The sequence below is a fragment of the Apteryx rowi genome, unplaced genomic scaffold, assembly GCF_003343035.1.
Source record: "Apteryx rowi isolate R43461 unplaced genomic scaffold, aptRow1 scaffold_55, whole genome shotgun sequence".
Classification (NCBI taxonomy): domain Eukaryota; kingdom Metazoa; phylum Chordata; class Aves; order Apterygiformes; family Apterygidae; genus Apteryx; species Apteryx rowi.
In genome coordinates, this window is record NW_020450816.1 from 2218941 (window position 1) to 2231227 (window position 12287).

Sequence of the window (12287 nt, forward strand, 5' to 3'; positions counted from 1 at the left end):
CAGCCTTTGCCATATGCAGCAGCAGTCTCTGCAGTAGCCCTCAGGGCTGTTCGAGGAAAATAGTAAAGGCTAGATCTGAGACCTAAGAAAAATCCACAACAGCTTTCCTCCTCCACAGCATGAGCCAAACTGTGCTCTGGGAATGGGTGAAAGAGGGTTGTGTAGTGAGCAAAGCTGTCATGTATAGGACATTTATTTGCCACAGAACATGGGATCTCATAATGAAAAAAAAGACAATAATTAACTTCTCACTGCAGACTTAAATATTGGGCTGGGAAACTATTGCAGCTCTACTGCTTCCATTGCTTTGGAGGAGTGAGTCGAAATAATACTGCGTTTTCACCTGGATGTCAGTGATATGACTTTTGCTGTCCTAGGAAAATGTATCTGCTTCTGGCCAAGTTATAAGCCTTCAAAAACATAAATATAAACCAATCCTCTCTTCTATATGGAAACTATCTCCTTACCAGGCAACAACTGTAATGCTTGTATTTTAGAAATTCCAAGCATATGGGAGTTTTCTTTGGATCTGGGTCAGCTGAGGCTCCAGTGGTGAATTCCTGCGCTTAGTTGATGATGAGTAGCAAATGTCTTTGTGCTGGCTTTGTACAGACCAAAAATAAGTTAATGGGTCATTGTATGCAGCTACGGACTAGGTGCAGGGGAAAAAACCTGTCTGTTTCTAATATGGCATTTAGCAGATTTTCTGTTAGTACCTTACCTTTCTTTTGAATCATTTGAAGAATTGTAATAATTGGGATGTAAAGAGTAAATACAGAAGGAATCTCAGTCAGTGTTCATTGGAAGGATATATAAAGAGTCTTGACAGCTGGCACACACAGTGGCCAGTTTCATTAAGCCTTTTCTTCCTAGTGTCTCCAGTTTCCCAGCTTTACAAATAGTTTCCGCTGATGAATGGCAAGTTCCCATTCCACTGTTATACCCTTTGTTTAGAAGAAGAAATGGAAAATACTTGGTTTTGTGACTACAAGATGCTGTACAAATAGTGAGTTTCATGTAGAGAGATGCTGAATCATCCTAAAATGAAATGAATAAACAGTAAGTAAAGTGGATAGTTTAGTATGCATCTGGCTTCCAACCTGGCATTTTTTCAGATCAGATATTCGTATATTTTTGCCTGTCATCACTTATGACCAGTTATCTCTGTTCGTCTGCTATACGTATGTTTCACGTAATGAATACCTTAAAGATATATCAAGATAGCAAAATAGGGTGTTTACTTCCCACTGTTTCATGTGAGAGAAGGTAGGAGATAATTTGTGAGAGTGAAATAGAATTGTCCTCTCTCATTTATTTAATGTTAAAAAAAAAGAAAATTCAGAAGGGGAGCAATGTCTGTACACTTGTTTTATATTATACAAATAGTGTAAGTCAAACAAAGCCTCAGCTCTCTAGAAATATTTGGATTTGAGTCTGATCTTCATTTCCAGGCCCTTCCCAACTGCCTGCTGATATCTTGGTACCTCTGCTCTGCTCTGCAGAAATGCTTGAAGCTCTTCATAGATACTTGAATAGCTTGAAATCAGAAAAGCAGGAGATCATTTTTGGAGGTTTCTGAATGGCAAGGTTGGCCTCGGAGCCAGGAAGCACGCCTGTGCCGATATCAACACCAAAGAGCGTTTCCTCCTCCCTCTAAGGTAGCGTCTTTGGCTCCATCCCTCCTCTGAGGGCGTTTGCTGTCTCCCAGGACTGCCTCGACCTCTTTTAGATGCAGCTGGTGGGACTGAGCCGTTCCCAGGTAGGTCCCTGTGCCCTGTTTGCCCTCGCTCCTGGGCCAGCCCATTTCAAGGGAGTGCTGGAGACGGCATCAGCACCCGTCTCTGCTTTGCCCCCACATATTTTTCTAAGGAATTTCTCCCGAAGACCTCGAAGGGGCAGCTGCCTCCTGGGGCTGTGTGGGGCAGGAGGCGGCAGAGTGCTGCGGCCTCGCTGTCCCCGCTGACACTGTGGGGTTGGCAGGGAGAACTGGCGGGGACCGGGGGGAACTCTCTAAATGGTTAAACAGCAAAGATGTTGCCACATTGAACCTTTTACCGGGTTAATTCTAGTATTCCCATGTTTATTTTGGGCAAAATTACAGGAGATCTGACCTTTATAACACTGGTAGTTATTTTTAATGCTGTTATACAAACGGGATGTCTTCACTCAGGGACTGATCAATCTGAACATACCTTTTCCTTGTCCTTCCTTTTCCAGGGATTTTCCCTGTTATAGTTCATGTCGAGAAGTTTTAATTTATCTGCACCATTCTTTCTAGAAAGTTTTATTAATTTAAAACCAAAGCATAGAAGTATTTAAAAACAATGTTAGAAAGTAATGTGAGTTCTTTGGGTCTCCTTGGTTTTCTTTCATGATGCCACTATAACCAGCTAGCATTAGGAAAGGTGGACCTTCCAAGCTCAGGTGCTCTATCTTTCTTATTTAGGGTTCAGATCAGGTTTTTCATAATTACTGGCTGCTCTCTGTTGTAATGGAAAATGCCAATAGCCCCAATGCACTTTCTGGTGTGAGTAAAAACAAAATCATGTGGACAGTATCTGATAAGAAATTGCTTGTTCAGTAATTTTTAAATTATACATTGTCTCAAGCAGAAAAGAAGAAAGGTTGTAGCTGGAGCATGTCTTGGCCTAGAGGAAGAAGGACACCTACCTTTATAAATGCAAAGGCTGATGTCCTTATTAGACTTGTGTGGCAAAAAAAAAGATTGTAGTATTTTCCTTTACAGATTAGATAGAAGGAAATTACTTCAAATTGCTTCAAATCCTTGGAGTTTGCTCTGAGAAAAGGGACGAACAAGGGACAAAGACAGTATTTCCCCACTGTAGAAATACTTTGTTCCAGAAAGGAACTAAAAGGTAGTGCAAGGGATCATCTTTTATGGTCTGAGTCAGATTATGTTTTTGTTTCAGCTGAGAAGGCAGTACAGGTAGAAACTGAAATCAAGTGTTGAGTTGTTTTAAGTTTAGAGTTGATTAGAAGTAAGAAAAAATTAAATATTCTGGATATTACAGTAATATTCTTGCCAGGTGTGCTTATAAAAGTAACTAATGGAAAAGACTATTTTTATATTGGTGGAAGGTGGGTCATGGTAAAGCAAAGGCTGGCATTGTTTCTATAGTATTATCAGTTTCCATGCTTACAGGAAACAATAGTAAAGCAGGAACCCAGGAACCTGTAAATCTTTCATTGGTTCTTAGTTGAAGTAGAAGGGTTAATGTAAAAATATCTTTCTCACTTTGCAATAACTCTCCATGGGAACACAGAGAATGCGGGAAAAAAAGCCAATGAAGTTTTGTTCTGGCTCAAATAAGAGCATACTTGATGCTAAAAAAGTATCTTTGCAGCAGCACACTCTAATCAACAAAAGCCTTTGACTCTTAAAATATTTATTCCAAAATTGCATGTTCTTGTTTACCAGATACTGACATATTTAAACTATAAACTTTTTTTTAAAAAACAACTTTTTCTCATAGAGGAAGCCACCAACTTCAAAAGAAGTGAGGAAACGTTCCATCACAGATATACAGGATGGTAAATAGTGTTTTAAGTGACTGGAAAAAATGAGTCTCTCTTCATGAAGGACCATCTACAGTAAATGTGAGAGGGCTGGGATATAGAAAAGCAGGATATCAGACAAATTAGGATGTGTTACCTTTTCTGTATCTAGTTTTCCATGAAGGAAAAGATCTTCCAGATTTAAGGACAAGGGTGTTTGGGTAACAAGGCAAAGGTTCCAATCCTGTAAAAAGACCTAAAAAGACCCAAACTTTGGGGAGTTAAGGTGACCACAAACCAAGAGTAACAGGGGGAAAGTATGGGGGAAAAAACAGCAGACTGTGCAAATTATGTCCTGGCTAGATCTTGGGCTTTTCATTTTTAAAAACCAAAACGTTTGTCCTCTCATCCTTAGTTATGCTAGAAGCAGACTGTGTTCATTTCCCATTGAAAGCAACAGCTGTTGAAGGCGCTCAACACATCATGTCTTAGGACTGGGCCCTCAACTTTTGAACTTGTAAGATACCACAAAAAATGTTTATGTCTGATCAGAAATGTGTGATTTGAAAATATGCTTTGTAGAAAATCTTTAGCATATCTGTGGCTGAAATGACTCTGGCCCAACTCTGCTGGACAGCCCTGCTACTTGAAGAAATTCTTCTTAGCTCCACATCAGGCTATGGCATCATAGTGAAATACTGTTTTCAAAATGAGGAACTCCATCAAATCGAAACACAGCAGGATTAAGGCACCAGTCCCCTCAGATGAACCTCTGAAGTTTCTCTTGGAATGATGCATAGGATCTGTTAATTTATATCGCTCATTGAAAAGTGAACATTTTTGTGTGGGTGGGTGAAGAAAAGAGACTCAGCCTTCATCCAGCATGGCTAATATGGGATTACCACCTTCCTAGACACGTTTATCAGCACTGAGGATGTGTGTTTGGCACAGGTGGCTGGAAGGTGAGGAAATACCTGGCATTCAGAATGTTTTCCGAATGTCAGTGTGAGGGATAAAGGAGATGAATCACTTGAAAGGAAATAACTAGCTACACAGGACTTCCCATGGGATTTTTGCTTACTGCTGGTCTCGCAAGAGCCTTGTACGTGCAGAATGTGCTTGGACAGACTGGAAACGAGGGCTGTGCAAGTGCCCGAGTAGTCGCTCATCAGCAGGGCTGTGCTGAACCACAGGAGTGTCATGGTGTTAAGCTGCTTCCCCCCTTTTTCCTTTGTAGAAACTTCGGTAAGATCTGGTTCCGTCCCAGCATTTTTCAGAGGGAAGTTTGGGGGTTAGTTGCCCCAGGCGAACTGATTTTCATCATGTCTTGTCTCAGCCAAGACCCAGTAAAGAACTGTATGCTTTAATCCTCTGTGTGTGATTATGTAAAACATGGTTGACAATTAGCACATTTATGTAAAACATAAGGTTTGGTAGACAGAAGAGTATTTGCACGGAAATTTATGCATGGCTTCCTCATCTGGGAAAGAACATTTTATCCCTCAATAAGATAATGATTTGCTAATAGTTTAATCAAGCGGAGGAGACTTAATGCATCTGGCTGAAGTGACATTAGTGTTTCCAAAAAGGTCAGGACCATTAACAGCTCAGGAGGATGCAGTCAAAGCAGCTTCCCAAATAACTCGAAGAATAGTGATCCTTAGAGGAACTTGGGGTGAACGCCAGAGGGAATTTGAATGAACCCCCAAGCAAACTCCAAGCAGTGATTAGGTATGACATTTAGTCTGCGTTGCAAACGGGAGAATTTCTTCCTCTGTGCAGCCCAAAGACCTGCAGACCTTGATTCTTTACATGCATAAGAACCTGTCTGCTAAATCATTTAGGGGGAAGGAACCTTTCGAGCTGATTTCAGTATGTTTTCTCTTCCTTTCTGTCACCTGTGTCCTCACCAAATATTTTAATGATGTTGTCTACTTGAATACTTGTATTTGCTTTTATCCTTTATATGCCTTTGAAGGGTTATTTCGAGTAGCATGCCTGTCTGAAGAAAACCTAAGCTACGTGCATCAGCCGTGTAAGGGGTAGGCACTCCTTGGTTGACAGAGCCGCTCAGTTCTAATGAACTTCTGTAAAACAACTGTTAAACGCTGTAGTTTCACCAAAATGGCCAAGGCTACAGGAGAGGCGCTCATTTACTGGCACTGCTGCGCAAGGCCCGCAGACTGCGCTGTTTGCCTCCTTCCCCTTCCTTTTCCTTCACTTCTCCACGCTACCTTTCACGCAGTAAAATTACCAGGAGCACCTCCTTGCTGAGCATGGCAGATGGAAGTGTGTTGCCAGCAAGTGGGGGACTGTTCAGCTGTTACTGAAACAGGGGCTTATAAAAGAGGGACCCAGGCTGATACTGTCAGCCGGCTTCACTTGCCCTCTGCTCTTGCCTGTGGCTTTGCTGCTTTATTGTCCTGGTTTTGGCTGTAATTCCCCATCATGGGAAAACATGTTGCTCTTTAAAAGCAGATGGGAATTCGCTCCTGAAGGAAAAAATATGTCTCTTTGGGCTAGTGCTATTGTTTTCTTCTAGTTTTATTTTTTGCCTGTGAGTTATTTCTAGCAACTTTTAATGTAATTCATTCTTCTTTTTTTTTTTAATCAGACAGCAGGGATTATTCTTCAGTGTCTTATATCGCTCACTTTCAGTACACAATGATCACAAATGTGGATATTCAGAGCAAAACCCAACTTTGCAATGATCAGGAAGGAGAATAGACAGCAAGGAGCTGAAAATGTTGATTAATTTCTGCCTTTTGAAGTATTTTTATTTATGTAATGTAAATGCTTGTGTCAGTGCAGAGTGGTAGCATTTGCTTTTATGTTAAAGAAAAAAAGAAAGGGAAAAAAAATTAAACATTTTTTATTGCACTAGTCTGTTTTTCTGATTTAAACCTGTAGGGTCGGCACTTGATCTTGTAAATTAGTATGTGTCATAGAGTACGCAGTTAGAAGTGAGCTTGCAGTTTTGAGTTTGACTTAATTCTAGAGAAAGAAATTTTGATCTTTGACAGCAACTTCAGGGCCAGATCCTCAATGTATACAAATTGTTGTAAATACTAATATGTCTCAGTACATTAGCAAAGGATTTGTGCAAAGCTTTTTGTTTCGTTTTTCCAGGAGACCACTGATTTTTATTCGTTTTGCACAAACGGGGAAAAAAGTAAATATTCTTATATATCCATTGCCGTTTCTCATGTCCGTGAGATTAGAGCATGTCTGACAGGCTTAATTTCCTGTTATGATTTCTTTTAATAGTATACAGTCTCTGACTATCAGACCTCAGTGTTCAACTTAGCTTTCTTCATGTGTATATATACTTTCCACTTGCATATACTGAGGATTTCAGCTGGGTTTCCCATGGATGTAGCACGAGGCATATCTGCATCAGCTCAGCCACGAGAGCTGCAGAGGGCTCCCTGCTTCTGTAATAAAACTTCCTTTCTATCCTTAACAGAATCAGTCCTCCAAAAATAAGGGTAGTACTTGGACAATAATATCCAAAATAGTTCTGATTATTATCTTAGTTGGCAGTAGGTATGTTTAAATGTAGTACCTGAAGGCTAACTCGGATAGGATGTTTATACCAGATGAAACCATACAGAAGAACACCTTGTGCTGACCTACTTGTATTTCTGGTATCATGCCAGTTAAATTGCTGTCAAGGTGGAAGAAATGTTAATGAATAGCAGAGGAATAATAGAGTCCAGGAATAAAAGCTTATTAATCTACCTAAGCATTGTTGCTGTGAATGAAGAATGTGTATTTTAATAACATCACTAGCTGTTGACACTGCATTGAACTGCGAAGATTGGAGAGGGGTGTGTGTATGAATTAAAATACTGAATCTATATTAGTATCTTTGTGTACATATAAAATAGGATGTTTGCCATTTGCAGTCATCAGTGCAAGAATTGTTTCTGATCAGAAAATTCTGAAACTTCTAATAAAATCGACGTCTGCCATCAGACTGTGCATATTGTGAATAAAAGATGTTAAACTGAATTTCAGACTTAGAAGCTGTCATTATTAAAGCTACATATGTATAAAACATGCACCAAAAATTCTGCTTCCACGGCTTTCTCCTATAAAAGAAACTAATCTTTCCAGTATTCGCAGCATACCAACATTGTCAAACAGGGAGTGTTTCATTTTTGTCATGTAACTTCTGTTTTTGCAGAGTCCCTGAGGTTTTCGTGGGAATGAGAGTTGCACTCTTATTAAAGAAGGCATTTAAGGGGAGCTATCTGTATCTGACTCTGTTTCATATTTGGATCCTAACAACAATTTTCTATTTGCACAAAACTTTGATCTTAACATTCAAACCATTGCCTAGAGTAGAAGCTGCCAAATAATGTTTCTTAGCACTATGAAAAGGCTGGTGGCTATATGCGCTACTGTAACTTAGATTTTTGTCAAAAATTGGAAGTTCTTATTTCCGAGTTATCTTTTACTGTTTCCCTAAAATACATATGGAAATACATTAAACTTTAGATTGCCTCTGGCAAAAGGATTAAATGGTTATTGGCAGATGGAAACAGTACAGTAATAACTCCACAGCAAATTATTAGTTATGTTAAAAGCAATTCTGTGGACCATTCTGCTTTTTAATTATTCTGTTTCAAACTATCACTTAGTTCTCAGCCTAAACTTTTTGTCTCTGCCTTTGAATAATGAAATGGTAAAGGACTCGAAGGTAGAAAAAACCTTTCAGGTCTTCTGTAGTTTGTTAAGACACTACATGTATAGAAGAGAGCCATTAGATCTGGGTTGACCACTTGTAATGGAAGAAAACAGAGCAAAACCCAGGACGACTGCAGTAGTTACTTGGTCTTGACATCCCCAGTTTCAGGTGACAAGAACTAAGAGCATTTTGCTCAGTTCAAAAGAGCTGCTTTGGATTTTGTTTGATATTTAATTTTCTTGTTTAGGGAAGGGGGATTTAGTTATGATTTCGGTGTAGTTGTCTTCTTATAGAGATTGGCTTTGTGGTATTTATTACTTCATTTCCTAGCAAAGTAAATTGGTGATAAAATTAAAATATTCACTATTTTACTTACATTGCACAGTACAATGAAGCATTTGAGGGATAGTGGGGGAGAGCAGCAATCTTTGTCTTCTGTTTTTTTCTTGTATACTTTAGTCTTATTTTGCTTTGTATTAGGATAAGTCAACTTTGCCTTTTCCCAGAAATGTTCCCAGGGAGCTCCCATTTGATGAGAAACTGATGGAGATGAAAAACAAACAAACAAACAAACAAACAAAAAACCATCCCCAGCTCGTAGGTTAGACTCTGGGGGTTTCTGTGGCTGGATGCTTCCAAGTATTTCTCAGTCTGTGGCAAGAAAACTCTCCCCACCCCATCTTTCTTCTGCAGCAACTTCCACTTGCAAGGAATGGGTTTCTTCACGCAGCCATGAACTCAGAGCAAAGGGAAGAGGCTGGCAATGCAGGTTGTTGGGGGGCTTCTTGTTACGGCGCTATTGCGCTAATCTTCTGTGCCAGCTCGCAGAGCGTTATCCCCAACAGCTGAAGCGGCGGGTTGCGTTTTGCAGAACTAAAATGCCAGCAACATGTCGAAGCAGAGAGGCGTTTGAAGACCTCTCGCACCCAACCTTGGGCGTATGGGAGTGAGCCAGCCCCTGTGCAGCTTTGGGGTTGTGCGCTGTATGTTCAGCATTGCCCCAAACAGGTTAAAAATTATAAATAAATAAATAAATAAAAGGTATGCCACTTGAATCTCTGGTTGCCTCTCGAGTCTCCCTTCTGGAGAGAGGAGTTTGGGGGAGGTCCCTGGTCAGGGAGGCCACAGAAACGTTGGCCTGTGGGACGACTGCAGGGACGTGGGCTCTTCACGGATTCGTTTAATCATAGGTGTTACTGCTTTATGGGTTCTTGCCATTTCTGTGGTCATTTCCCCTTAGTTACATGTTATATAAACTGGGGGGGAGAGAACCAAACCACAGTCCTTTATTAGAGGAACAAAATTTGCAGGCAAGAAAATGTGTTCAGTAATTTAGTGTAAACAAGAGAGAACAAAACTTTTCCTGATTTTGACTTTTCTAGTTTAAGGCCTGAGGACTTTCAAAGAAGAGTTGGCAGCCTTGTTTTAATGTTCAGATAGTAAGCTCTCACCATAATAAGACATCAGTTCTCTTCAAAAAAAGCGCTACAGTGCTTATGTTCCCAAACGGAATGTAATCAAAGTGTTTAAAACAGAAATCTTATTCTCCATTTGTAACATTTGGTGATACTAAATTTCCAAAAGTATTTGGGAGTTGAGTGAAATAACTCAAAGAAGAAAAAGTGAGATTTTCTAGATTTTAAGAGAGGTTTTTTTGCATGTAGTGTGATATATATATTATAGATGGCCTTCCTTTTCTTGTTTCTGATTTCCTTCAAGCATATATAGAAAATAAGTTCTATAAACTTATCTGTCCAGAAAGTCGTCTTTTCTTTTTTGTGTGCTCTTTTTGCACTCCCATGAACTTAAAAAAATATATATATATTTTGAAACGGATTGGTTTCTTTATTTTGGAAATATCTATTGTCTTCATTAAAAATTTTGTCTTCGTTAATCCTTGTTTATTAATAACAATGCTTATGGACGATGAGAAAAATGGGGGGGAAAAAAGGATGAAATTGATTTGTTTTCTGTCAGCATTTGGAAATTGAGGGAAGAAAGTGAACTTGAGAATTTAGACACTGTCTTACCCTAGGCTAATTGTTTACCATTAAAAGGGAACTTGCATGCAGGAGGGAGTGTTATGTTTTGGACGTACTCCCTTGTAACTCATAAATCTTGGCTGTATAAATGTTCAGTCATTAATTAAGGGTTTCAAATTAATCCTTTTCCTGACTGGACTTGGCTGGTTTTGCATAGTGCAATGGTGTTGCCCAACTTAGTAGTTTAGGAGTGCTTGCAAATGTGTGATATGGAAGTACTGTGTTTATTGTGGAGAGTTAATGAACAGCATGTAGGGGGTAGGAGAGGCATTTTTTTACTAACATGTACAGGAAATAGGATTGTGGTATCAAAATGGTTATGCATACTTTAATTACTTCTTTTACTTCAAACAATGGCAAAAAAAATCTATTTTATATTGATAAATGTCAGCCCTGATCAAAAGTATTTTGCTTTCTTTTTGTTATTCTAGTATAATGTTCTGTTTTTGCAATTCACACCTGTTTACTTAGGATAATATATAATAACAGCCAAAAAGTTTCTTTTATGTATGCAAGAAGATTTCAACTTTTGTTAGGGATTTTTTAAAATCTATTGATAGTACCATCACTAAGGTAGAGTTATCACTGGATTCCTTTGAGTTGCTCAATATAATAATGTTGTGTTTTGTGTCCTACATGTGCTACCCTTTACAAATGTGTATATATATTTGTGTCTCCCTTTTAACTTATGAAAGCATAGTAAAAGCTTTTACCATATGTTTAATTACTTCTCTAAGATTTAGGATTTTCAGCTGTCCGTATTAGGGTGACAGTATATCAATATATATTGTAATGTTAATGTCCTTGTTATCTTTAGCATTTATACAGAGGTCTGTCTTTGCAGTGCTGAAAATCAGTCTACTAGCTCTTCCTTTTAAGTGAACGTCCCCTAGCTCCTGCAATGAATTTGCTGTTAAAGGTGAAGGGGCAAATAAGTCATCCAGTCAGAGTTGTTATTTTAAAACATAGCACAATTAGTATTGTAGATGTACTACATTTTGTAGCTATTTCAAACCAAAAATGTTTTTATGCATTCCAGATGACTAGATGTGTACTGCAGCAATCAGCTTGCTTTGATTCTGCACATGTAATAGATTTCACAGATAACTTTTAAGGTTTCTGTTTCAAGCTTATTTGTGCATGAAACCTAGAAAAATAGGAATTAATCATGAACATGAACAAAAAAGTTCTCTGGTTAGGTATTTAAAGACTTAGTGTTCCATTTGTGAAAATATGTTGCTGCTTATGTTTTATTTGTCCTTATTTATATTGCAGTGTAGAGAGATACCATAGACCCAGTCAATGCACCTTCCTTTCAAGGAGCTAAAATATACAGTACAGTGTACGCTTGCATATCCGAAATGACTTTAGAGTTCTAGAGTTTTGAAATCTGTCATGAACATACTTAATATTCATGTCATAAATGTGCTGTACCAGGAAAGATAATTGCATCTTAATTATCAATTGCTGATTAGAAATGGGTCTGACCAAGTTTCAAAGTTTGAGAGAGTTTGAAATCTGTATTTAACTCTTCAGCTCAATTTCATCATCCTTATCACTTCATCCAAAGCCCAGAATATTAATACCTCCTTATTTCTGGCCTAGTCAAAGTTTAGATTGTTACCCTACAGCGTTTCAGAGATTTTCATGTGCATAAAAAATTCCTTGTAGCCAATGGAATTATTTAATACACTTAAAATCAAATGCATGTTTCAGCTTGCTAAATCCAAGGATTATTTGTTTAATTCCTAAAGATGAAAATGTCTTCTCATTTAATGTACATTATTACCTAGACAGCAAAAATAAGAGGAAGCAAGTATCAAGCTTATTTTTAATTTTGAAGGTGAGATGTATTTTTGCCACCATATTCTATTGCTGTCACTGTGTGCCTGTCATTACCTCTCAGTTCATTTCTGTCAAACCAACTGATGTGTGAAGTAACCAGCACTGTTTTTCATGGCTAGATTTTGATGGTGCAAAATGATTTTTCCATGACCAAGAAAACCCCTTACATTTTATCTGGATCAAAGAGGAGG

At 38.6% G+C, this 12287-nt stretch overlaps 1 protein-coding gene across 10 annotated transcripts in view; it reads left to right on the forward strand.

The window, feature by feature from the left end:
• Positions 1-12287, forward strand: part of SPATA5 (spermatogenesis associated 5) — a 227248-nt gene that overhangs the window by 166910 nt on the left and 48051 nt on the right. Inside the window, exons 15-16 of one of the 10 annotated variants that reach the window (XR_003255989.1) lie at positions 1452-1759; positions 3495-5875. The exons of 7 other annotated variants lie outside the window; for them this stretch is intronic. The gene's annotated coding sequence lies outside the window, so the exon portion shown is untranslated. Of the gene's footprint in view, positions 1-1451; positions 1760-3494; positions 5876-12287 lie in introns of those variants that run through there. 2 more of the 10 variants (XR_003255991.1, XR_003255990.1) reach the window with 2 other exon arrangements.